General features: G+C 44.9%; 1 protein-coding gene across 8 annotated transcripts in view; it reads right to left on the bottom strand.

The window, feature by feature from the left end:
• Positions 1-11,028, bottom strand: part of LOC133492495 (tyrosine-protein kinase Yes-like) — a 40,901-nt gene extending 29,873 nt beyond the window's left edge. For 6 of the 8 annotated variants that reach the window (XM_061804749.1, XM_061804756.1, XM_061804748.1 and 3 more), the window contains exons 1-2: positions 10,928-11,028; positions 4,663-4,778 (exon numbers count right to left, since the gene is read on the bottom strand). The gene's annotated coding sequence lies outside the window, so the exon portion shown is untranslated. The remainder of the gene's footprint in view (positions 1-4,662; positions 4,779-10,927) is intronic. The other 2 variants (XM_061804752.1, XM_061804753.1) reach the window with 1 other exon arrangement.
• Between the last annotated feature and the right edge of the window lie 2,717 nt (positions 11,029-13,745).

The following is a 13,745-nucleotide window of genomic DNA, read 5'->3' as shown; positions in this document are numbered from 1 at the left end:
AATTTCTTTTTTAAATATCATGAGATGGTTATGGATTTTTATGGTTTCACAGCCATAACGGCACTGTAAGGGAAACCGCGGCAAAAATGAATTTGACGCACCTGGTATATAATCTGCACGGTATACTGTACATTGCCATATTTTTCATATTTTTGCAAACAGTAAAGTAACAAGAATATACTTGTACTTTAGTACGATGACAATATTTTTGCCACATAACATTACGTCTCTTTTCTCGCAATAATGCCAACTAAAATTACAAAAATAAAGTGGTAATAGTTGGAGAAAGTAAATCATACATCTCGGAGGAAATGAGAAAAAAAAGTTTTGAGTCATAATCAAGTATTAAGAATTTTCTATATTATAATTGGAAGGGAAAATAATTTATAATGGCTCCTAAGCTAGATTTCTCTTGCCTCTGCAGGAATTTTGGTGACAAAATGTGAGAAAATTATTACGAGAAAAGTGATCAGAACAAATTGTGGCATTGAAGTTGAAATATTTATAATGGAGGGGTGGGGGGTGGGGGGGGGAATCATAATTCAAAAGATCATTTTGGTCCGAAATCCTCACGTCGGTAGTAAAATGTTTGATCCCAAACTGTTCCTGAAGCAGTTTTAAATCGAGCAGAAATCATTTTTTGGCGCGATTTACGAAGAACGCTAACTTCGAGGCGGCTCGCGTGGAGCTAAAAACCTCCCGCCGCGGCGACTCGCTAATGAAATGTTTGCCCGTCGCCCGCCGCCCGCCGCTGGCATTTCGGCTGCGATGAAAAGAAATGTCAGCGGCGGGCGACTTCTTTCTTCCGTCTTCCTTCTCTGACCGGCGAGCAGCGCTACGCTAACTCTCCCGGGGAAAAACCAGCGCCGGCAAATTAGCGAGCGGATTTCCATATCAAAGGAACCCCCTCGCCCGATAATATCGAGAGAGTTATGTAAGTGTCACCTCTCGTTCGTACGCAGAGCGCAAATGATTTTTGTCTTCCCGTGGGGCAGATTCACGGAGTGCAGCGGTCGCAGTGTTTACTCAAAACGGGACCTTTGAGTTCGTTTCATTTTTCGTTGTTATGATTATTACGTAGTTTTGTGTTTGTGTTTTTGTATTGTAAAATGTATTTTTTTTTTTTTTTAATTTTGTGGTTTGCATTCGAAAATGGAATGTTTTGACATTTGATTTGTGTCACATTTCAGTTTTGTTCTTGTTTATTTAGTCTTACGTCATCGATGTGTTTGTTCATGAAATATTATTTTTCTGCCGTTGACTTTCATTTTCTGTTGAAAACAGTTTTAGTTTTAATTTAAAAAACATTTGTCACGGTGTTTTAAAAATGTATTTACATGCCATTTAAAAATAAATGAAAAAAAATATATATTTTTACCTTACATTGTACATTTTTTTAAAGTTATTACACACTTATATTTGAGCCTCGAGTGGTTTATTTTATATTTTTTTATTTATTCATTTATGTTATATCTTGTGAGGTTTTTTTTTTATTAATTTTGAACAACTTTTTCCAAGTTCACTCCACTTTTTTTTCCACATCATCCATCCATTTTCTTTCCCGCTTATCCTCACGAGAGTCCCAATAGCCTACCCCAGCTGTCACCGTACCGTGCTGCCCCATTTCAGTTTTGTTCTTATCTACTCTTATGTCATCAGCATGTTTGTTCATGAAATATTATTTTTCTGTTGTTTACTTTCATTTTACAGTTTTTGTTGTTAGTTTTAATTGTAAAAAATTGTCACGGTGTTTTAAAATTTTATTTACGTGTCATTTAAAAATAATTGAAAAAAATTACGTTATCAATTTTTGCCTTACGTTGTACATTTTTTTAAAGTTATTACACACTTATATTTGAGCCTCAAGTGTTTTTTTTTTTTTTAGGTCATTTATATTATAGCTTATGATTTTTTTAATTAATTTTGAACAACTTTTTCAAGTTCACTCCACTTTTTTTTTTCCACATCATCCATCCATTTTCTTCACCACTTATCCTCACGAGGGTCGCAGGGAGTGCAGGGAGCCTATCCCAGCTGTCACCGTGCCGTTTTCATTTTTTGTTCTTATCTAGTCTTATGTCATCAGCATGTTTGTTCATGAAATATTATTCTTTACGTTTGAAAACAGTTTTTCTTGCTAGTTTGAATTAAAACAAAATGCGGTAATTGTGTTTTAAAATTTTACTTATGTTGTCATTTAAAAATAATGTAAAAAATATTACATATATATATTATATATATAATATATTATTAATGTTACCAATTTTTACCTTACATTGCACATTTTTAAACATTTGTTGTACACTTTGATATTTGAGCCTCAATTGTTTCTTTTGCAAATTTTATTAATATTATATCTCGTGAGGTTTTTAGCCTTTTTAATAATTAATAAGCGCAGCTGATGGTGCCACTTATTTACTGGATGCCATCAAAAATCAGCGTCACATTGTTTTGTTTGAAATAAATATTGAACAGGATGAAAACACAAACAGCCGCAATTTCTTCTGAATGTTAATTCAAGCTTGCGATGTCCCCCCCCCCGCCAAAATAACCAAAATGGAACCTCTCCACGAGACCGAGCGCGTCCAATCGCATAATCCGAGCGCTCGCATGTGCGCGCACGCCCCACTCGAGCGGCCGCTGGTCTCGTTCGACGTCGAGAGTCTCTCCAAGATTAAAGTCATTTCTTGTTCTTGTTCTTGTTGGGTTCCTTTTTTTTTTTTTGGTTTTTTTTAAACGGTCGACCAAAAACCCGGACGCTAAGAAATCCGCTTTTGACGGGTTACGCTAATGACGCATTACCTTGACTCACCTGTTTAATTCGCATATCAAATCCAATCCCCCCCATTGACATGAATTGAAATGCCATTAATCGGTTCCAATTTTTTATCTAGATCGATTTTCCTCGCCGGTTATCCTCACGAGGGTGGCGGGGAGTGCCGGAGCCTATCCCAGCTGTCAAACGGGCAAGAGGCGGGGTACACCCTGAACTGGTCGCCGGCCGATCGCAGGGCACATCGAGACAAACGCGCGCACTCACAATCACACCTAGGGGCAATTTAGTGTGTTGCATGTTTTTGGGATGTGGTAGGAAACCGGAGCGCCCGGCGGAAACCCACGTAGGCATGGGGAGAACGTGCAAACTCCACACAGGCAGGTCCCGGATGGAACCCAGGATCTCAGAACTGCAGCCGATCCACCGTGCCGCCCCAATTTTTTTAATATACTAAAATAACTCCATCCACCCATTTTCTTCACCGCTTATCCTCACGAGGATCGGGGGGCATGCTGGAGTCTATCCCAGCTTTCAACGGGCTGGACGCGGGGCAAACCCTGAACTGGTCGCCAGCCAATCACAGGCCACATCGAGACACCCCAGCCGATCCACAGTGCCGCCCCAATTTTTTTAATACACTAAAATAACTCATTATTGTATGAAAACATTATCAAAGAGGAAAGAAATGAATTGGTTTTATCAAATGTTATTCATGTATGTTCTGCAGCGCCCGTCCGTTGAATGTTTGCCTTTGAGGGGCGTGGCCACGTGACATCAGCTCGTCCGGGTCTTGAGTTTTGGTGGCTGTCCTTGCCCACATCCAAGAGCGTCGAGGTACCGTTCTCGGTCCGAGTTGGGGCGGTACCAGATCCAAAAGAGAATCCAGTTTCTCTGCCCTAACTAGCCGGAGAAACTCGGCGTGAGGGCGACGTTGCTTTAATCAGTCTCCCGTACTCGCCGTCTCGGGTTCTGGCGTCTGCTAGCCGGCCGACGGCTTGCGTGACACGACCCCCCCGAGTGAGTGTTCGAGCCCATTAGTGTTCCTTTCTCAGAAAAATATGAGAAAAGCTTTTTTTTTTTTTTTTTTTTCCCGGCGGGGGGGGGGGGGGGAGTGAACTATTTCCCAAAAGCACCCTGTGTACCGTCACCTCTCAGAAAAGCTCCTTATCTCGCCGAGAAATGAAATCTTTTTCCAATCGCGCCGGCTCGCTCGTAATAGCGATAATAACGCTTTTCTACTTAGTTCCTGAAGCAAAGTAGAACACGCGAGTGCCGCGCTATTTACTCTCTCGTAAAAAAAAAATACAAAAACGCCGCTTTATCATTCCTCGCCGTGTTTGTCATGCAAACTTGTCGAAAATGTCTCGAGAGAAGTCGAGAGTCTGGCTAGAGGAGCCCTTAATGGCGACATTTCAGGTGGAACACGGCGAAACCGGGAGGTGGTCCAACTCGAGGAACGGCGGGAGAAACCAAGGTCCGTCTTATTAAAATCCATACTTTGATTATTTGGCCGGGGCGGCGCGAACCATCCCCCGGCAGGGAGCTGCTGCGAGACGCTGCTCCGTGAAAACAATTAGTTAAAGGTCACACATCCGGAACGACCCCGTTGGGGGGCGCCAGAGGACATAATCACCTGGAATAACAACGCCTGAAGGCTAAAGACATAAAAGAAGATGAAATGACCCCAAAAAAAGGGGCGACATGAACCGGGGGAAATGAGTTCAATCGAGCTGGGAGAAGTAAGACAGAAGAAAACATTTAACACTCGGGAATGGTGTGCCGCAGGGCATCTAAGTCCCCTAACATTATGCATGTTAAGAACTGAATCGTTTGCATCTTCAAAGTAAAATGACGCACACTGAAATGAACGCAGAGGATATGCTCACCAGGAAAAGCTCCATCCGACCGGTCATTGATTTTCTGCGCTGTCGGGTTGCAGGTGAGCCGAAGGTTCTATGCCAGTAGACTTTGGGCCCGAGGCAGTTTCAACTGGTTGCCAAACCTATCGCAGGGCACACAATTTAGTCTTGAATTAACCTAAAAACGTGGTGGAGGAAGCCGGAGTGGGATAATGAGACCCACGCAAACATGGGGAGAATATGCAAAATCCCCCGGCCTACGGATTCAAACCTCCAACCTTCTGAACTGGCTGTTACGCTAACCGAAAGACCACTGTGCCCCCCCCCCCCCCCCGGGGTAACATACCAGTTTAAATATGTGATGGCTCGTCCTACTTCATTTTTACGCTGCACTGGAATAAAACATGAGGAATGGTGCGCCTCAGGGCTCCTATCCAAGTCCACGACAGTTTGTGGAATCACACAAACAGAGACAAGATAAAAGGAACAAAGAGGAAATCCACCAAAAAAAAAAATCAAATTAGATGGCTAAATGTGATTTTTTTTTTGAACAGCCTAATAGCAGAAGTAAACAATATTTGGGTGTCCAATTATCAAACAGTGACAAACTTTGCAGTCCTTTTGAATACAATCGCGGTAAACTTTACAAATCAGATTTTTCGACCACTGTAGAATTTGGAGGATACATTCAGGTCTGCACATTGTTTGAGATTTTTTTCCTGCAGTTATCCACATAATCCAGGTGTGTTGTTTATGAAAGGAAATTAATCATTTCACGTGCCACACAGACTTTGTTTTCTTTACAATTGCCCCCCCCACCCCAGATCTCTTTTGTGTCCCCATCCAGCGCGTCACTTTTTTTTTTTTTTCTCCCACACGAAAAAAAAAACATGTCAGCGTCCACTGCCGGCACCATCTGTTCGCGTCCCAGCCGGGATTGCTCGCTGAGAAATGAACCGGGAAGTCACCGAAAGCGCTTTGCTTGTCTCGAATGCTTGCAATCGTTTGAGGTTTTGCTGTTTTGACACTTTTGTCCCGCTGATGCGCGTTTAATTAAAACGGTGTTTTGACGTGTTTTGAATGAGCGCAGAGAAAACACGCCAGCTGAACACCGCGGTGTGGCTAATGCTAATTAATGTCACATTTCCACCGCGGATTAATCCAGTCCAGAATCTGCGCCGGCGCTAATGAGGAATGTCTCGGGGCTGCGAGTGGCGAGGGGAAGACGAAGTACAGGTGGCGGGCTCCTCTAATGACGTCCCCAGCGGATGACTACATTACCCAGCAGCCACTGGGTCGGCGACAGGTGGACGGCTTGACGGCAAACGCATCGTTAATGGGATCGATGGCGACCTTACTGAATCGCCGCCTTTGTTTGGCCGCTGAACTTCGGACTCGCTCTTTCTTGCCCGTGTTGTTGCAACGACTTGTGGGGGGAGCGAAAAGGAAGATTCGAGCGTTAGACGGGATTTGCGCACAAGTTAGAACTTCACAGTGGCCGGAGGAGAGAAACTTGCGATGTTATTTGTAGGTAATTGCAAGTTTGTTCGGCTGTGCCCTTTAATGACGAGCGAGTACTGACGGGATGAAACAGAACACATTTGTGGGGCTCATTTGGACAAGGTTCTGAAAAAAATACATTATGGCTCAAATATACTATTTTAAGCCGAGGCGAGGAGGCCATTTTGGAAAAACTTGCTGTCGTTTAGATGTTTTGGAGCATAAATACCACTTCGAAGTGATTGAAATCTGTAGGGGATTCTAATGGGAGCCTTGGGGCACACCTCCTGTCCTCAGGTCCTCCCTCACAACATCCATCAACCTTTTCTTTGGTCTTCCTCTCGCTCTTTTGCCCGGCATCTCTATTCTCAGACTCTCTCGCCTCTGGACATGTCCAAACCATCCAAGTCTGCTCTCTCCAACCTTGTCTCCAAAACACCCAACTTTGGCTGTCCCTTTTAATGAGCTCATTTCTAATCCTATCCAACCAAGCGAGAACCTCAACAGCTTCATTTCTGCCACTTCCTGTTGTCTCTCCTGTGCCACCGTCTCTAATCCGTGCATCACGGCCGACCTCGCCACTCTTTTACAGACTTTGCCCTTCGTCCTTGGGGAGACTCTTCCGTCACATAGAACACCAGACACCTTCCGCCGACTGTTCCACCCAGCTTGGGCCCGTTTCCTCACTTCCTTACCACACTCTCCGTCGCTCTGGATTCTTGACCCCGAGTATTTGAAGTCCTCCACCCTCGCTATCTCTTCTCCCTGGAGCTTCTCTCTTCCTCCCCTCACAATCATGCACATATATTCCGTTTTTCTTCGGCTAATCTTCATTCCTCTCCTTCTCCATCTTTCTAAATGTTCCTCCGCCTGCTCCCTGCTGTCACTGCAGATCACAATATCATCCGCGAACATCATAGTCCAAGGGGATTCCAGTCTAACCTCGTCTGTCCGCCTATCCATCACTACCGCAAACTGGAAGGGGCTCAGCGCGGAACCCTGATGCAGTCCCACCTCCACCTACGGCACTTCTCACCGCCGTTCTGCTGCCATCATCCATGTCCTGTACTATTCTAACATATTTCTCCGCCAGACCGGACTCGCGCATGCAGTACCACAGTTCCTGTCTTGGTACTCTGTCATAGGCTTTCTCTTGGTCTACAAAGACCTAATCATGTCCAAAAAGGTCTCTGGAAACGGTAGGGTATATTGAGGCTTTCGCATATTGCAGTTCCTAGAGAAGGTGTGCTCTATGTGTTCACCCAAAACTGTTGATGATAATATCAAATGCACATATCTATAAACTTTCTCGCGTCTTATCTGGCGCTCCGTACTTAACTACATTCCCAACAAACGTGCAGCCGTATTAGCGGCTCCGTGTGGATTTCGGAGTTGATGATGCGGCTGCTGCCCGGAAAATTGCAGTCATTCAAAGGTGTCCCCATCCATCACATTCCCGGCGGTGTTCCTGCCACCTGCCTAATGTTCCACCTCCGCCGCGTGGCCGCCGCGACCTTTAGTTCTCACTGGCGCTGCGTACACAGTTACACAAAATGTCTTCCAGTATAGATTGCGGCATTGTTTAGGAAGTGAATCAACATCATTTGTTTCATGTAGGAGTCCTCTCATGTGACCTTCTTTGTGGGGGTCTCGCGTTTGAACCCCGGAGGGTGGTAATATCGCGTCATGTTCCGTCGCCGTGGATGAGCGCAAGCGCCGCCCGCTCGCTCGTTCGCCGCATTCATTACAATTTCAAATATTTGACGACGCAGTCTGGCGGCAAAATACCCCGCGGCGTTGCGTGCGTTGTGGTTTCACAACAAGGTCTTTCGTGGACTACGCCGACGTGCCCTGCTCACTTCCGCTAATCCGGAATGAGCGCTCGGGGGTGGAATGCTAACACGAAAGTAGCATCATTAAGTCAGCGGGTGTGTTGACTTATGTTATAACTTACTGATCGGACAAGACGTGTGTTAATGTATGCAGAAAACATGGAGGGAAAAATCTTTCCTGTTTTGCATAAAAATGGCAAAAAAAAAAACCATCTCCATATTGCCAATAAAATGTTGCAATGTGCATGCCAGGCCACTAGTTGGCGATGACAGCTAGTTTTCAAGTTGGCTTTCAAGCCAGGTTTAGAATCTCCAAAAGTACTGATTTTTTTTGCGGCGGGGTTAGATCTGACTCGATATAGTAATGTGGGAAATTTTTCTCAAAATATGGGAAGCATGATGTAGTTTTTTTAGATTACAATTTTTCACAAAAAATAAAATACCCGAAATTATGACTTTTCTCGTAAAATAACGTCTTGTTCATTTTTGCAAAATGGCGCCTAGTTTTCATTAAAAAATGTGATTATTTCAGATTAGGAATTTTGATAGACTTAATGACAAGTTTTCTGTAAAAAAAAAAAGTGATTTTATTCATTAATCTGTTCTGTTTATCCTCACTTTATTTTTCATTTTGCGATTCATTTTTCTAATGTATTGGATTTTCTTCCAAAAAAAATCATTACAGTAAAAATTTTTTTAAATCTAAAAATTACTTTATCCTCTTAAAATTACATTTTTTTTTTTTTTTAAAAAAAAAGGTGATTTTTATCTTGTGAGTTAAATTTCTAAAACAAACAAAAAAAACACAACCATTCAAAAAAATAAAATTTATTTTTAATAAAATTTTCATTTGGGGGGAAAAAAAGTCCAGATTTTATTCAAATAGGATTATTGATTTTGTTTTTCCCCATCGCCGTTCCCGATGACGGGTTGACGCTAAACCTCGCGACCCGCTAACGGCTTGGCTAGCGCACTTTTTCGGCCACATTTGTTGACATTTTTCCTGTCTGGACAATCCGCTCCCCGGACTTGTTCCGTCCGGTCACGGGTCACCGTACGGTCGACGACGTCACGGAAAGTCTCTGAACCGGCGGCGCTGCCCTCGTGACGCCGTTGACAAAAGCACGCGAGGCATATTTTGGAAATAACGTGTGAATATTATGTGCGATTGAAGCCTCCAGCGTTTGTATCTTCGCTACATTTGCACCTTTGCACACATTCACAACTGCATTATGATCCATTTTTCCTGCCACATGATGTGCAAATGTGTGTGAGAATGACAATTCACCTCCTTGAATACTTGAATATTTTCTTGTATTCATCAGATGTCGAAACCACACAAAAGTCGTGCGCCTCAAGTAATTCGATGATTATCTAACAACAAATACGATTAGCATGAATCACCAATTGCGGCATTCAACGAGCAAACACGCCACGGAGAAAAATGGGCGGCACGGTGGAACGTTGTCGTTTGTCTCCACGTGCCCTGCGATTGGCTGGCGACCGGTTCAGGGTGTACCCTGTCTCCTGCCCGTTGACAGCTGGGATAGGCTCCAGCACTCTCCGCGACCCTTGTGAGGATAAGCGGCAAATAAATATAGTAAATATCACTGAGACATGCCGGTAACACAGCAGCAACAAGCTAGCACACCGCTAATGCTAGCACGCTGCTAACAGGGCCGGTAAAAGTCACTTCCGCGGCACATATATTCCACCGGACTCATTCTTCCCTTTTCCGCTAGACTGCCCCCTTGCAGCCATTAGAAAAAATGCACAAATGAGCCGCATCACCGCATATAAGCCGCAAGGTTGAAAACGTGTGAAAAAGTCGCGGCTTACAGGCCGGAAATTACGCTATTTCCAATAAAATCAACTCATCAATTCTACGCTATGTGAAAAATGAAGAAAATGAATATAATTTTGGTGGGGAAAAAATGATAAATAAATGTATCAATTATCATGCTGATTCATAATCCAAATGCTTGGTGGGTTAGGGTTGAAGAAGAGCGCTGCGCCAGATTTGCACCACATCGAAACATGAAATATTTACAAAGAAAGACGGTACACAGAAAGCGTTTTCAAAGTTTTGAGAATATACCTTCGCTTTCCTTTCCTAACTGTGCCTGTGACGCGGCAGTAACACAGCACCAACACGCTAGCACAGCGCTAACAGGGCCGCTTAAAATAAAACTTACTGGTAAATATCACTGAGACACGCCAGTAACACAGCAGCAACATGCTAGCACAGCGCTAACGCTAGCGCAACGCCAACAGGGTCGGTAAAAGTCACTTCCTCGGCACATATATTCCACCGGTCTCATTCTAACCTTGCCCGCTCGAGTGCCCCCTTACGGCTGTGAGAAAAAATTGCACTAATTAGCCGCATCACCGCATATAAACCGCAGGGTTGAAAGCCGGAAATTACGGTAGTTCAAATGTGAATATTATCCACATTTACTTGTAATAACCTGAAGGGAAACAACACGGTCGAGTGATTATTTATAGTTTATTAGTTGAAAAAACTTGGGGCGAACGCGGCGCCCGGGCTAAAATGAGTTTGACACCCCCCGGCTAAACCCGCCCCGCGTAGAACTCCTCCACCGCCACCACCACGACGGCTATCGGATGAATGACAGACAACCTGTAAGCAGACCTGCCAGCTACGTTATGAATTTTATTGCTTGTTCCCCAGCAAGGTTTGTTTGGCCGCCTTCGAGCCGTCTGTCAAGATTCAATTAATCTGTCGGAGGTTATTGGCCTGTCGCGCGCGGCGCATTTTAATAAAGTCGAAGGACTTTGATAAGCCCCGGGCTTTAATTGACGGCGCGCCGGCGATAAAACCCGCCCGGGTTTTATTTCCTCCTTTTTCTGCCGACGAGGGTTCTCGTCACGTTCCCTCCGGGCCCCGCGGGAATAAAAAAAATAAAATAAAATAAAATGAGGATTTTGAGCTCGCTTACTTGAACTTGTCACCGGGGGTCTGGAAAAGGACACGAACATTCCGACGTCGCTGGCGAGATGACACGTCGCTTTTCCGTCAAAGTGGCACACGCGGCGCCCCCTGGAGTCAAAGGTCACGTAATATATGTTTAGCGGCGGGATTGGGGGGAGGAGGGAGGAAGGGGGGGGTAAACAAAGGGGAGAATTACATATTGTACACTTTTCAACTTGACAGGAAGTGAGAGAGTCCACTTTGAAGGCCGACTGAGTAATAACTGTGTAATATCCCCTTTATAAACACCCCCCCCCCTCCCGTGACGTCATCGCGAGGATTTGGGACTTGGCGGTTAAGTAGACGAAGACGCGGAAGCGATGATGAAATTTATCAAACGTGACGAAAAGTTTCCGTTCGACTCGAACTTTTGCCCATGAAAAATGTACTTCATTAATGCCAAAGTAAATGACACTTTGCACACTTTAAAAATATGTACAGCGTGTATTGAACTGCTAAATTCATAAACCATTTGGCAGGGGAAAATATCGCTATGAATGAAAACTAAACATAATGAGTTGTCTTTGGTTGTAATTTCCTGTGAGGGTGTTTATAATATGTGAAACTGGGGATGTTTACAAATGTTTATTTTCCTTATTACCAAAAAAAAAAAAAAAAAACTATAATCTAAAAGATCATCTCATAAAAGCGGCCTGCACGTGCTGTCCCGCTGTTTGGGCCCGACGCCGGACGTCGTAAACGTTTTGCGTTTCGACGGCGTTTGTTGGAAACGTCCCGCGCGTTGGTTTACGACCGACTTTTTCATTAAGCCGCGTCGACGCTTTTATGACTTCGCGGCGAAGGCGTTGCCGTGAATATCTCGAGTTCCGCCGGAGTCGCCTGTTTGCTAATCAAGCGGCTTGTTACGATCGGATTTTTTTTTTTTTTTTTTTTCCCGCGTCGCTCTCGCCCGGCGTTCTCCTTCCCCTTCCGTCCGAGGGTTTTTGAGAAAAGAACATTTTGTGGCGGAGTGCAACACTTCAGCTATTAACTTTGATTACGTCGGGAACGCCGCGAAACGTCTGAGGGGACAATGGGAGGAAATTGTATCCGCGCGTCTGCGGGAAAACACTTTTCGTTCGTTGAATATAACTTTTTTTCTCAAAGGGCTCATGAATATGTTTTTTTATTTCTTTTTTTTTTTTTCCACATGCAGCGAGGTCTTGACTTATAAGTTTAATTTGTTCCGTGATGCGAATCGCTCAAATCGTCGTTCTCCGCCGAAATAAATGGAAAACAACATTAATCCGGTCCAGCGCGCCCAAAAACGCCAACAAAAAAAAAATAAAATAAAAATCTTGTAATGTTTTTATTCAGAAATGTATTACCGTAATTTTCGGCCTAAAAGCCGCGACTTTTTTACACACGCTTTCAACCCCGCGGTTTATGCGGTGACGCGGCTAATTTGTGCTTTGTTAATGGTAAAAGTGAGACTGGCGGAATATATGTGCCGAGGAAGTGACTTTTACTGGTATGTTTTTTTTAAACTGGCCCTGTTGGGGCTGCGCTAGCGTTAGCCCTGTGATGGCATGTTGCTGTGTCTTGGTGATTTTACTGGTATGTTTTTTTTTTAACAGGCCCTGTTAGCGCTGCACTAGCGACGTGCTCGCTTGTTGCTGCTGCGTTACTGCCGTGTCTAAGTGATTTAGGTCCGTTTTTTATTTTAACCGGCCCTGTTAGCGCCACGCTAGCGTGTTGCTGCTGTGATACCGCTGTGTCTCTGATTTTCACCGGTATGCTATTTTCGTGCCTTGTTCGTGCTAGCGTGTTCCTGGTGTGTTACTGCCGTATCTCAGTGATTTAGGTCTGTTTTTTATTTTTTAACCAGCTCCGTTCGTGCTACCATGGTGTTGCTATGTTATGCTAAGCTAAGGTATTAAAACTATGAAAAATCTTTCTGTGTAGCGTCTTTCTTTGTAAATATCTCGTTCTCGCATTGCAACGGACCGCAACGTCACCGCACTGCGTTCGAACAGGGGTGGCGAGTGGACGGACTTAAACCCTATAGAGTATGCATTTTACCTGCTAAAGAGGGAAGAAGTTATTACACCACCCACACCCCAAACCCCGGACTTCCAAGGCTGTGGTGTGGCCAAACTTTGCAACGTGAGCCGCCAATTCGCCAGCCACCAAAATATTGGAAAACACCGATCACGAGGCGTCGATCCAGAGCATCCATCCCGCGGCCGTGTTTGTCGAACGATCCCGAGTAAACATACCCGCGCTGACCTTTGCGAGTTGGCGGGAGGGCGGCGGCCCGACGGCATTCCCGCGTTGACGCCGGATCAGAGCGGCGGGGTGCGCCGTCCCCGCCATCGGTGTCACGTACGTCAAACAGCCGGGTGTCCACCCCCGGGAAGCGGGATGTGGGGGTGGGGGGGGGGGCGGGTCACAGGGGGGGCTCATTTCATGCTATTGAAATCCCCAGAAGTAATAAAATAAGTAATGAGATCTCTCGCGTGTCGAGAAAGCCACAAAAAGACAGCTTCACATCTGAACTGTACCGGATGAAAATGGACCATTCAGAAAATTCAACGGCCTTGTCGTGAATACGATGAATAAAGGCGAGAAATTTCTATTTCCTGCCCGCCGCCGTCCACCTGTCAGTCTGTCCGCAAGACTCCCTTGTTTTGGCTCTGATTTGGGATTCACGGCGCCGGTCCGGATGCTCAAACCGACCGATGACTGACGGGCCGGTGCGGGATGAATACGGATGGGGCCGTCCGTCTGTTTGTCCGACTCGCGAAGTCGCGCTCGGGCGGCCACGCGTGCCGATGACGTCCGGC

Source organism: Syngnathoides biaculeatus, chromosome 19 (assembly GCF_019802595.1).
Source record: "Syngnathoides biaculeatus isolate LvHL_M chromosome 19, ASM1980259v1, whole genome shotgun sequence".
Lineage (NCBI taxonomy): Eukaryota > Metazoa > Chordata > Actinopteri > Syngnathiformes > Syngnathidae > Syngnathoides > Syngnathoides biaculeatus.
Note: the sequence above shows the minus strand (reverse complement) of the source record. Positions and strands in the feature narration are given on the sequence as shown.